Source organism: Marmota marmota, unplaced genomic scaffold, assembly GCF_001458135.2.
Source record: "Marmota marmota marmota unplaced genomic scaffold, marMar, whole genome shotgun sequence".
NCBI lineage: Eukaryota > Metazoa > Chordata > Mammalia > Rodentia > Sciuridae > Marmota > Marmota marmota.
Genome location: NW_026000082.1, coordinates 31,118,880 through 31,132,904, shown reverse-complemented (window position 1 = coordinate 31,132,904; position 14,025 = coordinate 31,118,880). Strand labels below are relative to the sequence as shown.

The window sequence follows — 14,025 nt, the reverse complement described above, 5'->3', positions numbered from 1 at the left end:
GAGGGACATCCCACCACTTGAAGAAGGGTAGACAAGGGAAGGGCTCAAAGTTGTAACAGCTGGGGATGTAGCTCAGAGATAGAGTGCTTGCCAAGCATGTGCAAGGCCCTGGGTTCCATCCCTGGCAACACACACACACACATACACACACACACAATAAATAAAAGTGGGTGTGGCCCGCACTTGTAATCCTAACCACTCAGGAGGCTGAGGCAGGAGGATCTTGAGTTCAAAGCCAGCCTCCTGGACTTAATGAGGTACTTAGCAACTCAGCAAGACCCTGTCTCTAAAGAAAATACTAAAAAGGGCTAGGGATGTGGCACAGTGGTTAAGTGTCCCCGGGTTCAATCCCTGGTGCTAAAAAAAATAAAAGAATAAATAACAGCTTGAATCAACCTAAAAGGGAGAGTGACAAGCACCCCAGTTATCAGAAGTATCCAAGCAGAGACCAAGACATCATCCCCAAGAAATACTGGTAAGAACAGTAAACCAAAGTTTACTAGTTCTCAAATGTCCACCTTCAGACTGATGCTAGTGCGTGGAAAAGTATGCTAAATAAATGATTAAGAGGTGAATTTATGTGTGCTAAATTTATATGGTTTAAGGAAGAGTATTGTATTTTGAAAGTATGTACCCTTCCTACCTTTTGATATTAAAATGTGAAACAAGCTAGGTGTGTGGCCCACGCCTCTAATCCCAGGGACTTGAAAGGTTGAAGAAGGAGGATGGCAAGTTTGAGGCCAGCCTCAGCAACTTAGTGAGGCCCTAAGCCACTTAGGGAGATCCTGTCTCAAATAAAAAAGGCTGGGGGGCTGGGGTTGAAGCAATAAAGATATTGTGTCCACCTACAACTAAAAAAATTATATAAAAATTAAAAAGTGGGGGGCTAAGGATGTGGCTTAGTGGTTAAGGGTCCTCAGGTTCAATCTCCAGTACCAAAATAAATAAATAAAATGTGAAACAAGATAGTTGCAGCTTTTGATGTTCTTGTTTGGCTAGACTAAAAGCTGGCAACTATATCTTTGTCTCCCTTCTTATTTTTTAAACTTTTAACTATTGATAATATCTAAAAGTTGGAGGGTCTCTGAACCAGATGACTTCTAAGATTCTTTCCATCCCTGTGATTATAAGATTCTCTGCTCCCGCAGTGATTAAGGCCTGAAGCTAAATTGAGTTTAGAATCTGTGAGCCAAATCCTTTTCAACAGACCCAGGGTAAAAATAAATACATAAGTGCATGAGTAAGTAAAAGAAAGACAAGAATTTGGTACTTTCTAAAATCCTCTTTATTTTTTGGCTCCCAGACTAGCAAAGACTTTCCTTACAGACTTGCTTCCCTGCTCTGAGAAAATGCAGCACTGACAAGAGACCACAGAATAACAGATAGAAGTGATATGGGAAAAATCAATTTAGTGCAGTTTTCACAAACCTTTAAAATGGAGCAATTTAAGTGATGATGGGGTTTCATGACCAGCTGCAGCAGAGCCTCGGAAGGGAATGCTGGTGTTTTCCAGCACTTCTCTGAGTGGGTGGGAAGGAAAAAAGCATGATTTTTTCCTCCTTTTCTACTTAGAAAAAAATGGAGGCAATGAAAAGCAAGTCTCCCATATTGTCCCATTAAGGAGAACAAATGAAATGCCACTGCCTTGTTGCCAGAAATGTAAACCCTCAGACAGGCACTGGGCAGGCCTTCCTGTGATGCTGCACAAGCTAAGTACCCACCAACATACCTGGCACTGCCGTTACCATGGCAACTCCTCACCTTTTGCATTCCTTAACTTGGGGCTGAGACTGGTACAGGGCAGTTGAGTTTTCATAATTCTCCTTGGCTTCTGGACAAGGAAAGGGGAGGGCAGGGGAAAGATTCTAAACCTTCTGACCTGCTGCCTTGACTCTTTGCTCTTCAGCTTGTGTACCTAGGCCTCACCAGGCAAGCAGGGGGGCCTACGGCAGAGGGAGGGAGTGGAAATGACTCTTGAAACCAACAGACCTAGGATCAAATCGCAGCTCCTCCAGGGATCCATTTTCCCCCCAATTCAAACAACCTGTCCTCTGAGCTAGGCCCTACCAGATACAGAGCTAACAGAATAGCCAGAGGGGTCCACAGAAACTGGCAGTCCAGGGGCAAAGCTGAGTGAACAGATGATCAAAGCCAGATGATCAGCACTTAGGCAGGGGCTGGTTCTATCACCTCCTGGGGAGGGGGAGCCCTGTGAAACCCAAACTGCATTTCGAGGGACTCTTGGAAGACTCCTAGAGTTAGGAGTACTCTTGAGCCCCCCAGAGTTCAGCATGAGGTCATCAATAATAGTGTTGAGATTTATACTCAGGCTCAGAAAAGTGAATAGACTTGCCTGAGGTCACAGTTTCCCCATCTGTAAGCCAAAGCAATAATAACTCTCTATTTTTCTTGAAAAGATCACATAATTAACACACAGGATGAAGCAAAGACCAAATAGACCTGGTTCCTAACCCAGACTCTCCAGTGCCCAGCTGAGTGACCTGGGTTAATTCTGAACTTTAACCCCTCTCAGTCTCAGTTCCCTAACTCGTAAAAGAGTAATTGTAATCTTGCTAACTTGTAAGAGTGTTGCTAGAATTCAGTAGGATAATGCATGTAAATCATATAGGGCCATCACACAATAAAATGGCAGCTGCTGTTGGGCACAATGGAGCACACCTGTAAATCCAGCGACTCAGGAGGCTGAGGCAGGAGAATTACAAGTTCGAGATCAGCTTCAGCAACATCTAGTGATACCCTAAACAACTTAGTAAGACTCTGTCTCAAAATAAAAAGGGCTGGGGATATTTAGTGGCAAAGTATCCCCGGGTTGAAAAAAAAAAAAGGGGAAAAAGAAAATGGCGGCAACTTTTGATCATAGATCAAGTGCCTGTGTGTCAGATATCATTACTGTTATTATTGTTACAAGTGTAAGGAGCCTGGCACCTGGCTGACACTCCAAAAACCCTCAATGCTTTTGGAGTCTTTCCTCAGGCTACCCCATCTTTGCCTTTTCTCTAGCTTTTAGATGTGTCGGCAAGTTACCTTTGAGACCAAGGAGGATACAGCTGGAGTCTACGTCACCTCCTCAGCATAGCCCCTTCACCCCAGCTTAGCCTCTTGCCTAGGCCAAATGAAGGGGAGAGGGTTTGGGCCTGGCCCCACTGGGCTCCTCTGGAGACTGAGGTGGGGGAAAAGGCATGGAGTGCATCAATTCTGATGCAATTGCAGGCTCATTATTTGGCCCATTTCCTCCTCTTTGGGTGTTTACTGGCGCCTGAATTTCACAGGAACCTTTGGAAGTGTGTACTGACAACGAGCATGCAAAATTGTTCCTGCTTCAGGGACAGTTTAGGAAGAAAGTGATACTGTGCCTGCCTGGACTTCACAAGCCCTGGGCTCAGGGACACAGGAAAGAGATACCAGGTGTCAAGTCCACAGGGAGAGGCAGGAAGGCAGGCAAGAGGAGGGAGACATGGCTGATGCCAGGCCCAGCTTCCAGATCCAGCTCTGGGGAAGCTGATGAATAGACCCTTTATCTAAGCAGAAGGGTGGGGGCTGCAGAAAGGGGTCTCAGGTAACAGGAGTCTCAGAACAAGCTCAGAAGATCTCATCCTTTTCTTCACAGAAGAAATTCTAGCTGGAGAGAATCTTCTTAGAAGGTCTTTATTTCTCAGCCATTTTCCCAGGACCCTCATTTGGGAGGTCCCTCCTCAATCCCACAGACCTTGCTGGGTGACCTGGAGACATCATCAGAAGTGCAGAGTCCATTATGGTTAAAGGCACTGACTTTTGGCCTCCAATTCCCAGCAATTCCAGTGACTGGCTAGATGCCCCAGGCAAGTCATTTCACCTGACTCTCAGCTTCCTCCTAGCAGAGAATAATCAGAGTCACCTCACAGATAAGACTGGAGGACCATAGAACATTGCTCAGCAAAGGTAAGAGCTCTCAATAATGGTTAGATATTATTTTATTGAGAATAAAGGCAGGGGCCAGATGTGGTGGCGTATGCCTGTAATCCCAGCGGTTTGGGAGGATGAGGCAAGAGCATGGTGAGTTCAAAGGCAGCTTCAGCAAAAGTGAGGTGCTAAGCAATTCAGCAAGATCCTCTCTCTAAATAAAATACAAAATAGGGCTGGGGATGTGGCTCAGTGGTTGAGTGCCCCTGAGTACAATCCCAAGTAAAAAAAAAAAAAAAAAAAAGAAAGAAAGAAAAAGAATAAAGGGAGGAGGGCTGGGGTTGTGGCTCAGTGGTAGAGCGCTTGTCTAGCATGTGTGAGGCTCTGGGTTTGATTCTCAGCACCACATATAAATAAATGAATAAAATAAAGGTCCATCAACAAATATATATATACACACACACATATATATATGTGTTGTGTGTGTATGTATATATATATATATATATGTATAAAATTTTTTTTAAAAAGGATAAAGACTTGCTAGGTGCGGTGGCACACACTTGTAATCCCAGCAGCTCAGGAGGATGAGGCAAGAGGATCGTGAGTTCAAAGCCAGCCTCAGCAACAGTGAGGCACTAAGCAACTCAGTAAGACTGTTTCTAAATTAAAAAATAAAAGAGCAGGGGGTGTGGCTCAGTGGTTGAGTGCCCCTGAGTTCAATCCCTGGTACCCCTATCCCCCCAAAAGAAAAAAAGTCCTGGAGAGCCTTTGCTCTGAAGCTGGGGTCTCACTTTCCTGCTTTTCTCAATATCGTAATGACTGTTCCGGGATTATCAGAAAAGAATCTGGCTTCCCCTCCCCCAGAGCTGTGAAACCAAGTGGCAAAGCTTGCTCAAGCTCCTGAGTCATTCAGCAAAACCGGCCCAAGATAATCAGTGGATCAAGGAAACTAGATGCAGAGTGGGAAAACCCCAGCCACAGAGCTGGGGCCTCCTCGGAGAGCAGTTCCCTCTGCAGGCCTCTCTGCTTTCACTTGGGCTCCACAAATAAGACAGCACCTGGCAGCTGAAGCCTTCTCAGGCCCTCCCATCCCCAGATGAAGGCATTAGTTACACCTGGGTCTCTAGCCAGCAGCCAGGCCTTCCCCTGGCATCTTGTTGGACACAAACTCTGCTTTTGGACTAATTCTCTCCTTCTCTCCACACCCCAGTGCTCGAAGAGTTGCCACCCAGTCTCCCATCCTCCCTACTCACTCATTTTTCAGCCCAGGGTTTCTGGTTTCTGCACAACCACTTTATGACATGCTTATCCCATTCACTGATAAATTCTTAATTGCCAAATCCAAAAAGTTGTATCCAAGCCTTCCTTCCTCTAAATGTGTGCTGCTGATGATCACTCTTCTTTTTAAATGGACAGACCTCCGTGGGCTTCTGTGAGGCCACCACCCCTGGTTCTCCTGCAACCAGCATTTCTGGCAGCTCTCTGTGCCTTTAGCAGTACTCCTTGTGGTTCTACTGGTTAGCCCCCTTCCCTTCCACCCCTCAGGCCTGCTCCCACAGTTAGCCTGTGCCTGTGTTTTCGACTTCTCTCTCTTAACCAGTGACTTAGTGCATATATCAAGCCCACATCTTTCCCCAAAGGATGCCTGCTACCGCCTGTTACCAAGCAGCTCTACCAGCATGACCCCAGGCACAGCACAGCAAGCTCCACAAAACACAAAGGAACTCTTTATCTTCCCCCAACCCTTCTTCTCTTGGTATTCTGGATTTTTTATTATTATTATTTATTTATTTTTGTGGTGCTGGGGATTGAACCCAGGACCTTGTGGATTTGAGGCAAGCACTCTACCAACTGAGCTATATCCCTAGCCAGTATTCTCAATTTTGATGAAGGACACCACTTTTTACTGTTACCTAAGTCAGAGGGTCTTGCCCCCTCTCAGCCCATTACGTACTTTTTTTTTTTTTTTTTTTTGACTCTAGGGATTGAACTCAGGGTGCTTAACCACTGAGCTAAAATCTCAACGCTTTTTATTTTTTTATTTTGAGACAGGGTCTCACTAAGTTGCTTAGGGCCTTGCTAAATTACTGAGGCTGATTTTGAACTTGAGATCCTCCTGCCTCAGCCTCCCAAGTCACTAGAGTTGGCATCATGTTCTTAACAACTTATAAATTAATCTCCCTTCTCTCTAACCCACTATGTCTACTTCAGTAGAGGCCTTTATTACATGTCTGGTGTAATAAGTGGGCACCAGCCTTCATTTCCTTCCCCTTGTACTAGGCTCCTCTTGGAGTGTCTGCCCATCTACAGTTCTTTTCCTGAGAACCTGCTATTTCCCACAAACCTTGCTGAAGAGGTGCCCTGGGTCCCATGTGGACCTCACTGATGCAGTCTGCCCTGCTATGGCCATAGTACTTGGAATCAGAGATCCACATTTGACCCAATCTGGGATGAATTTTGTCTCTAGGGACTCTGAAACCAGGCCAAAGTGACTCAAGTTCAAATGCCCCCAAGGATCACAACAGTAATGAAAAGGAGTGAAACACCCAATGAAGGACAATAGGGAAGGCAGCAACCAAGGCAATGAGAGTGTGTGCCTGGGCTCCAGGCAGCAGCTGCTACTCTGCTCTAGCAGATGGTTGCCATGGGAATATAAGACCAGAGTTGTCAGATATTCTGATTTTCCAGATTTTTATTTGAAGTTTCCCAATTTTTTAATTTGGGGCACTAATTCATTTTTCTAAATGCCACAGGCTAAGCATATTTTTTGCATCACATTTGGCCTACAGGGCTGTCACTTTGCAATTGGTGCCAAGGAGTCAGGTTTAGGCACTGGACCCAAAGCTGAACACAGTCACTTCCTGCCATGTATATGGAAAACCAGAGAAAACTCTCTCTCTCTCTCTTTTTTTTTTTTGGTGCTGGGGATTGAACCCAGGGCCTTCTGCATGTGAGTCAAGCACTCTACCAACTGAGCTATATCCCCATCCCTCTCTTTTTTTAATATCTTTTATTTATTTTTTTAAAGGGGGGGGGAGAGAGAGAGAAAGAGAATTTTAATATTTATTTTTTAGTTTTCGGCGGACACAACATCTTTGTTTGTATGTGGTGCTGAGGATCGAACCCGGGCCGCATGCATGCCAGGCGAGCGCGCTACCGCTGAGCCACATCCCCAGCCCTATTTTTATTTTTATGTGTGTTAAGGATCGAACCCAGTGCCTCATGCATGCCAGGCAAGTGCTCAACCACTGAACTACAACCCCAGCCCCTCTCTCTTTTTAAATTTATTTTTTATTTTCAATTTTTTGGTACTGGGAATTTAACCCAGGATACTTATCCCCTGAGCTACACTACTAGCACCACCACCCCCACTTTTTTTTTTTTTGAGGCTGGCTTCAAATTTGTAATCCTCCTGCTCAGCCTCCTGGAAGTCACTGGGATTACAGGCATGAGCCACAGCACCCCACTCTGATTCACTCTTTTTAAATTATTTTTTAATTTGTTCTAATTAGTTATACATGACCATTGAATGCATTTGACACATCATATCTAAATGGAGTATACTCATTCTTCTAGTTGTACATGATGTAGAGTTACACTGGTTGTGTAATCACTTATGCACACAGGGTAATAATGTCCGATTCATTCTACTATCCTCTGATTCACTCTTATATCCCCTGAACACAGAGAGGAGTACATATAGAACCTTCAATAAATGTATATCAAATAAAAGAATGGCTGGAATCAGTGGCGAACATCTGTAATTCTGGTGATTTGGGAGGCTGATATAGTTGGATGGCAAGTTTGAATCTATCTTCACTAACTTAGTGGGACCTGTCTCAAAATTTAAAAAACAAAAAGCACTGGGGATGTAGCTCAGTGGTGAAGTGCCCTTGGGTTCAACCGTCAGTCCTGCAAATAATAATAAACATGTAGTAAAAGAATAAGAGAATTTTATTTACTTTCCTCCAGCGTTTTTTAACATATCCCAGGAGGTGATTGATGAACATTTTAATCCTCTGTTTCTAAAAATAGGTTCCAGAATCTCTGTAATTTTTTTTTTTTTCTTTTTTGAGATTCTGGAGATCAAACCCAAGGCCTCATGCATGCTAGGCATGTACTTCACCACTGAGCTACACCCCAGCCTTGGAATCTCTGTTAATAACACTCCATTTTTCTTTGGGGGAACAGTAACACCTCAGCTCTGGAATGATCATGTAACCCAGGGCTAGCCAATCAGACAACTGTCCCCTGGTCACAGGGATTGGTTCAGAATAAGCTCTGGCTCAATCAAAGACAATCAGAACTGAAACTATCGGAAAGGGGAAATTTGCTTCCCCCTGAGAAAACTAAGTCATGAGACGGAGCTGCTCGTGGCCACATAATCACCACAAGGGAAAAAGCCTCCCTGGGAATGAAGTACACACAGAAGAAGGTCAAACTGAGAGATGAAAAGAGATAGATGGTTCCTGGCTAAAAGAGATAGATGGTTTTTGAGCAAGTGGATCCAGCTGTGCCTGAAATCAAGCCCTTGACTTTTCTGTTAGAGATAAAAAGTTCCCTTTTTTGTTTAAGTAAACTTGAGTTGGGTTTCCAACCCTTTTCCTCTAATAGAATGCTGTTTAATATTGGGGTTTTATACAGACAGGGAGACAAAGTAGACACATTCCTACACCTTTATTGGAATCTGCCAGCCAGCGATGATCCCTGTCCTTTAAGAACTTCCCCCGGCTGATAGCCATGTGTGTACTACCCAGTGCTGCCCACGAAGGCAACCACTGTTTGGATCAGAAGTGGACACATATCGCAAGGTAATCAGATCAGATTCTCTCTCCTGGGGATTTGGGTTTAGAATAAGAGATCCCAGCTCAGTCTAGGCTGCAGACCTAAAGTGAGCGGATGTAAAATTGGAAGCTGGGAGAAGGTCACATTCATGGCAAGGCAAAGAACCTGATCTGCTAAAGGAGAAGAGTGAGCTAGATGCACTTACGGAAGCAGAGGCTGGAGGCCATGATTTCCCAGAGAAAGAGAAACAGAGAGAACACTGCTTCCTCATTCCTCCTGAGACTAATTATTTTTTCTCTTGGGCTCCATGAGACTTCTCTGTGTTCGTGTAATTCCCTCCCCCACCATTACTCCTCCTTTAAAAAAAAAAAAAACTTAAAATAGCTCTAGTGTTGTTTTGGGTTTTGTGTTTACTTGTAACTGAAAGGTTTTTTGTTCTGTTTTGTTTTTTTGTGGTGCTGGGGATCAAACCCAGGGCCTCTTGCATGCTAGATGAATGCTCTACCACTGACCTACACCCCCAACAATTTTAGTTATTTTTATTTTATTTTGAGACAAGGTTTGGCTGAGTCGCTGAGGCTGGCCTTGAACTTGGGATCCTCCTGTCTCATCCTCCTGAGTGGCTAGATTCAAAGGTTATCAGGCGACTATCCTAGGAGTAAGTCTACAGCTAAGCTGTCCTGTTCCCTAAGCTGACATTGACGCTGAATCCCTGAATCAAGACACCCAAACATCAAATTCCTCTCTGTGAAACCTTGGCCAAAACACCTGGATTCACAGGACTGGCTTCCTCCTCTGCAAAATGAGAATAATCATCCCTATCTTAACGGGTTGTTAGGAAGACCACATGAGAAAAGGTGGAAATAAGAGCCTGGCACTTTGCTGGGCACAGGGAAGCCATGTTACCTTGTGTGAATGCAGAAGCAGGATCCAAGCCTAGAGCCAGACTACTGGTAGGTCCCAGCCAGGACCTGAACAAGAAGCATAAAGAACAGCCCTTCTCCCCCTCAGCACCTTTTCATCTCACTTGTACCAAATTTTTCAAAAGCACAGGGAGCAAGGGAGTATCTTTGTTTTTTCAAAGTGCCCATTCTGGAAATCTAATCTAATGATATAATCAGACAAGAGAAACTACATAGGCCGAAGGATGCTCACTGCAATAGTGTTTTGTTTTGTTTTGGTTGGGTTTTTTTGTGTCCTGGGGATTGAACTCAGGGGCACTTGACCACTGAGCCTCATGCCCAGCCCTATTTTTTATATTTTATTTAGAGACAAGGTATCACTGAGTTGCTTAGCACCTCTCCTTTGCTGAGGCTGGCTTTGAACTCATGATCCTCCTGTCTCAGCCTCCCAAGCCACTGGGATTTCAGGTATGCGCCACCGCACCCAACATGATAGTGAGATAGTGTTTATAGTATAGAAAAAAACTGTCAATGACTTAAATGTCCAGCATTACATGTGGTACATACATACGATGAGATGTTATAAAGATGTGGAGGAGAAAAAGACATCGGATTTTTAAACAAACACAAAGGGGAAGGAGAATGCAAAATGTATGGGGTATAAAAAAAAATGTATGGGGTATAATGCAAAATTTGTCTGAACTTTTAAGGTAAAAGCACACTATTTCAGAGAAGTTTCTCCTGTTCTGTTACATTCCAGTTCCACACACAGTCTCACCACTACCTGCCTGGCTAAGCATTCATCTTCTCTGCCTTTGGGGTTACTGGGGTAGAAAAATTTATGAAGCATTTATGTAAGTACAAGTCCTGAGGCCTCTAACATTAAAGGTATTGACAAGGATAGATAACCACACATTTTCTGAGTTAAAGAAAATCAGGTTACAAAAACATTGCCAAAAAGTGAACAGTGGTCATACTTTGTACTTTTATGTATTATTAGAAGTTTTTGTAATGTGCATGTACTATATTTATGGAAAATATATATATAATGAAGCTATTTTCATGAGAGGTGGTCCATCTTGATTTTATACTTTTTATCGTGTTCTCTAATATGTTCAACTAGATTTCCTCTAATGCATCCTTCTTCTTCAGGAATATAATTTACCTGGCTGTCCTGTCCTCTTGGAAGCTGCTCCACACAAGAGCTTCTTTGTACAGAGAAGGCCCTTCAACAGCCTGGAACGCTAGGCAGCTCATTACTACCCTCTCGTGGTCAGAACAGGTCAGCACCGGATCTAGCTAAACAGCTTGCTCAGGACATCCTGACAGCCAAGGTCATCCCCACAGGCTGACTTCTGGCCTACCCACCGCAGTCAGTGTGCTGCACACCAGCATCAGTGGTTCAGCATCCCACTCCCAAACAGGCCATGACCCAGGCTTAGCCAGGCTGAGCCTAATGATTGCAAATCTGGCCAATGCTGTCTACTCCAAGCCAGAGGCTCCCAAAAGATGCCCTTTTCCAACTGCCAAAGCAGAATGATGGAGAGCTCTCCAGTCCGCCAGAGAGCACTGATGGTCAGGACTGGGCCTGGAGATGGCATAGAGCAGGGCTGCAGGAAGACAACTGCAATCCTTCTAATCACAAAACCCTTGCTCTCCTACACCTCTTTTTTTTCCTTTCAAAATATCGCCCAAGGCAACTTGACATGTACAAATAAACATACAAGGATGTCTGCTGCAGAATTGTTGGTAACACAAAAGGTGAAATAACCTTAATAGCCCTCAATAGGACAGTGTTTCATTAAAATGGAAGAGTATATAACTGTTAATGAAAATTAGGTGCTACTGTGGTACAACCTCCAAAACTCATTGTTAAGATAAAACAAAAGCAAGACATATAACAGCTCCTATGTGTAAGGATGTTATACATATGAATTTATATAAATATAGATATATGTATTTCAGTATGCATAGAATTTATTGGAAGAAAATATCAGAAACTAATAACAATGTCTCTGCCAGGCATGGTGGCACATGGTCTGTGATCCCACGGACTCAGAAAGCTGAAGCAGAAGGATTGCAAGTTCAAGGCTAGCCTCAACAACTTAATGAGATCCTCAGCAACTTAGCAAGAACCTTTCTCAAAGTAAAAAATAAAAAGGACTAGGGATGTAGTTCAGTGGTAAACTCCCAGTACAAACACACATACACAGAACTACATCTTACTGTGTAGCATCTTGTCATGTTAAATTTATTTATTTACTTATTTGTTTGCAGGGCTGGGGATTGAACCCAGGGCTTTGTGCATAGTAGGCAAGCACTCAAACACTGAGCCATACCTCCAGCCTGCTACCTCATTTTAGTGTATCCTTTTTTCAGAGAAGTTTGTACCTGAAGAAACAAGAAAGGATCAGCACCAAAATTAGCTTGAACATAAATCTCAGAAAATTGAAAGGAGAACAAAAGGAAAATTAGTCTAAAGGCTGTGTGTGAGAAGAAATGAAAGAGGATAAGAACTGATGATTATAGTATCCAGGGTAGAGAGAAAGAATCAAAACTATCTCTATTTGTATGATTTTGAATATAGAAAACTCTAAGGAATCCACAAAAAGCCTATTAGAACTAATAAATGAGTTCAGTAAGGTTCAGTATACAAAATCAATACACAAAAATCAGTTGGATTTCTAAACACTAAAAATGAACCATCTGTAAATGAAATTGAGAAAATGTTTTTATTAAAATAGCATCAAGATGAAAAATATGAGTAAATTTAACAAAAGAAGTACAAGATTTATGCACTAAAAACTATAAAACATTGTTAAAAAATTAAACGGACCTAAATAAATGAGAAGACATCCCATGTTCATGAATAAAAGTGAATAGATGGTATTTGGGGTGTAAGATGGCATTACTCCTCTGCTGGGAGCCATTAGCCAAGTAGGTATGACAATTTCCTTGCCAGCGTACCCCATGTTGCTGACATTTTGCAGTGACATTGAATGTAGTTGACCTTGCTCAAGGACCAGGGCGGATTAGGGTGTTCCCGGTTTAACATAATCGGGTTTAGGGCGTTCCCAGTTTAGGTTCCAGGTTTAAGGTTTAAGATTATTCCTGCTGGGAATAGGGCGTATCCTGCTGCCTAAGTTCCCCTTGAGTTCTCACGGGATTCAGACAGTATATTTTGGGAGACAGAAGCCCAGTGAAGGAGAATTTGGGAGAGAACGTGGATTTGGGCAGAGAACGTGGATTTCCCCAGAACGTGATTGTAGACGGCTGGTGTGAGTTCGGAAATAAAGAGTTGCTGTTTGAATCTACAAGCTGTGTGGTGGCTCGTGATTGTGTGCCCAGCCAGACTGCGGCATTTGTGCCCAGCCAGACTGCGGCACTCCTCAAACTGATCTACATTTTTCATACAATATCTATACAAATTTCAACTGACTGGGATTGGATATGTAGCTCACTAGTAAAGTGCTTGCCTAGCATGTATGAGGCCCCCAGTTTGATCTCTAGGATTGGGGGGAAAAATTCAGCTGGATTTTGCTTTTGCAGAAATGAACAAGTCAATCCTAAAATTCATATGCAAATGCAGAGGATACAGAACATCAGAAACAATTTTAAAAAGAAAAGTTTTAGGATTCACTGCCCAATCTCAAAACTTATTATATAAAGTAATAAAGGTAGTATGGTACTGACATAAGAATGAACATATGAATTAATGGAATAGAAATGGCAGTCCAGAAGTAAACCTTTACATTTATGGTCAATTTAATTAATTAAATAATCAATTAATTTTGGCAATACTAGAGATTGAACCTAGGAGTGCTCTACCATTGAATTATACTCCAGCCCCTTTTAATTTTTTATTTTGAGACAGCATCTTGCTAAATGTACAGGCTGGCCTGAAATTTGCAATCCTGCTGCTTCAGTCTCCTGAGTTGTTGAGATCACAGACACACCACCATGCCCTGCTAGAGTCATTAAAAACTTCTATTTCAAAGAATACCATCTCTTGCTGTGAGATAGTACATGCTTGTAATCCCAGTGACTTGGAAGGCTGAGACAGGAGGATCACAAGTTCAAGGTAATACCCCAACACTACCACAAGTCGCTGCACCAACAGATAGTTCACAATGCATACAGGTGAGCTCACAATGTGTCCAGGCAAGTTCTGCAAGCAGTTCAGTGATGGCTATTGTAGAAGCTGTAGATTGGTTTTATCTTTGACTTCACCAGCACTGGGATGAAGATAGGAATTCTGGCAATAATGGCTAAAGAAAAAATTATGTAACATTACAGAAGGCACTAAAAGAAAACAATTTTCTTAACAATTTACATTATCTTTAAGAGAATTATTAAATATAATGAAAAGGAAAGGTGAAAGTAAACAAACAGATCTGTTAACCTTCTTTTTTGTTTACATATTAAAACAATCCTC

At 42.9% G+C, this 14,025-nt stretch overlaps 1 long non-coding RNA gene across 2 annotated transcripts; it reads left to right on the top strand.

Annotated features, from left to right (window-relative positions):
- Positions 1 to 3,293: 3,293 nt before the first annotated feature.
- Positions 3,294 to 11,333, top strand: LOC107142018. Of its 2 annotated transcripts, XR_001503498.2 has the most exons (3): positions 3,295 to 3,426; positions 3,629 to 3,939; positions 10,743 to 11,333. It is a non-coding gene; the product is annotated as an uncharacterized LOC107142018 (long non-coding RNA). The 2 variants fall into 2 exon arrangements; XR_001503497.2 differs by having other exon boundaries at positions 3,294 to 3,939.
- Positions 11,334 to 14,025: the final 2,692 nt, after the last annotated feature.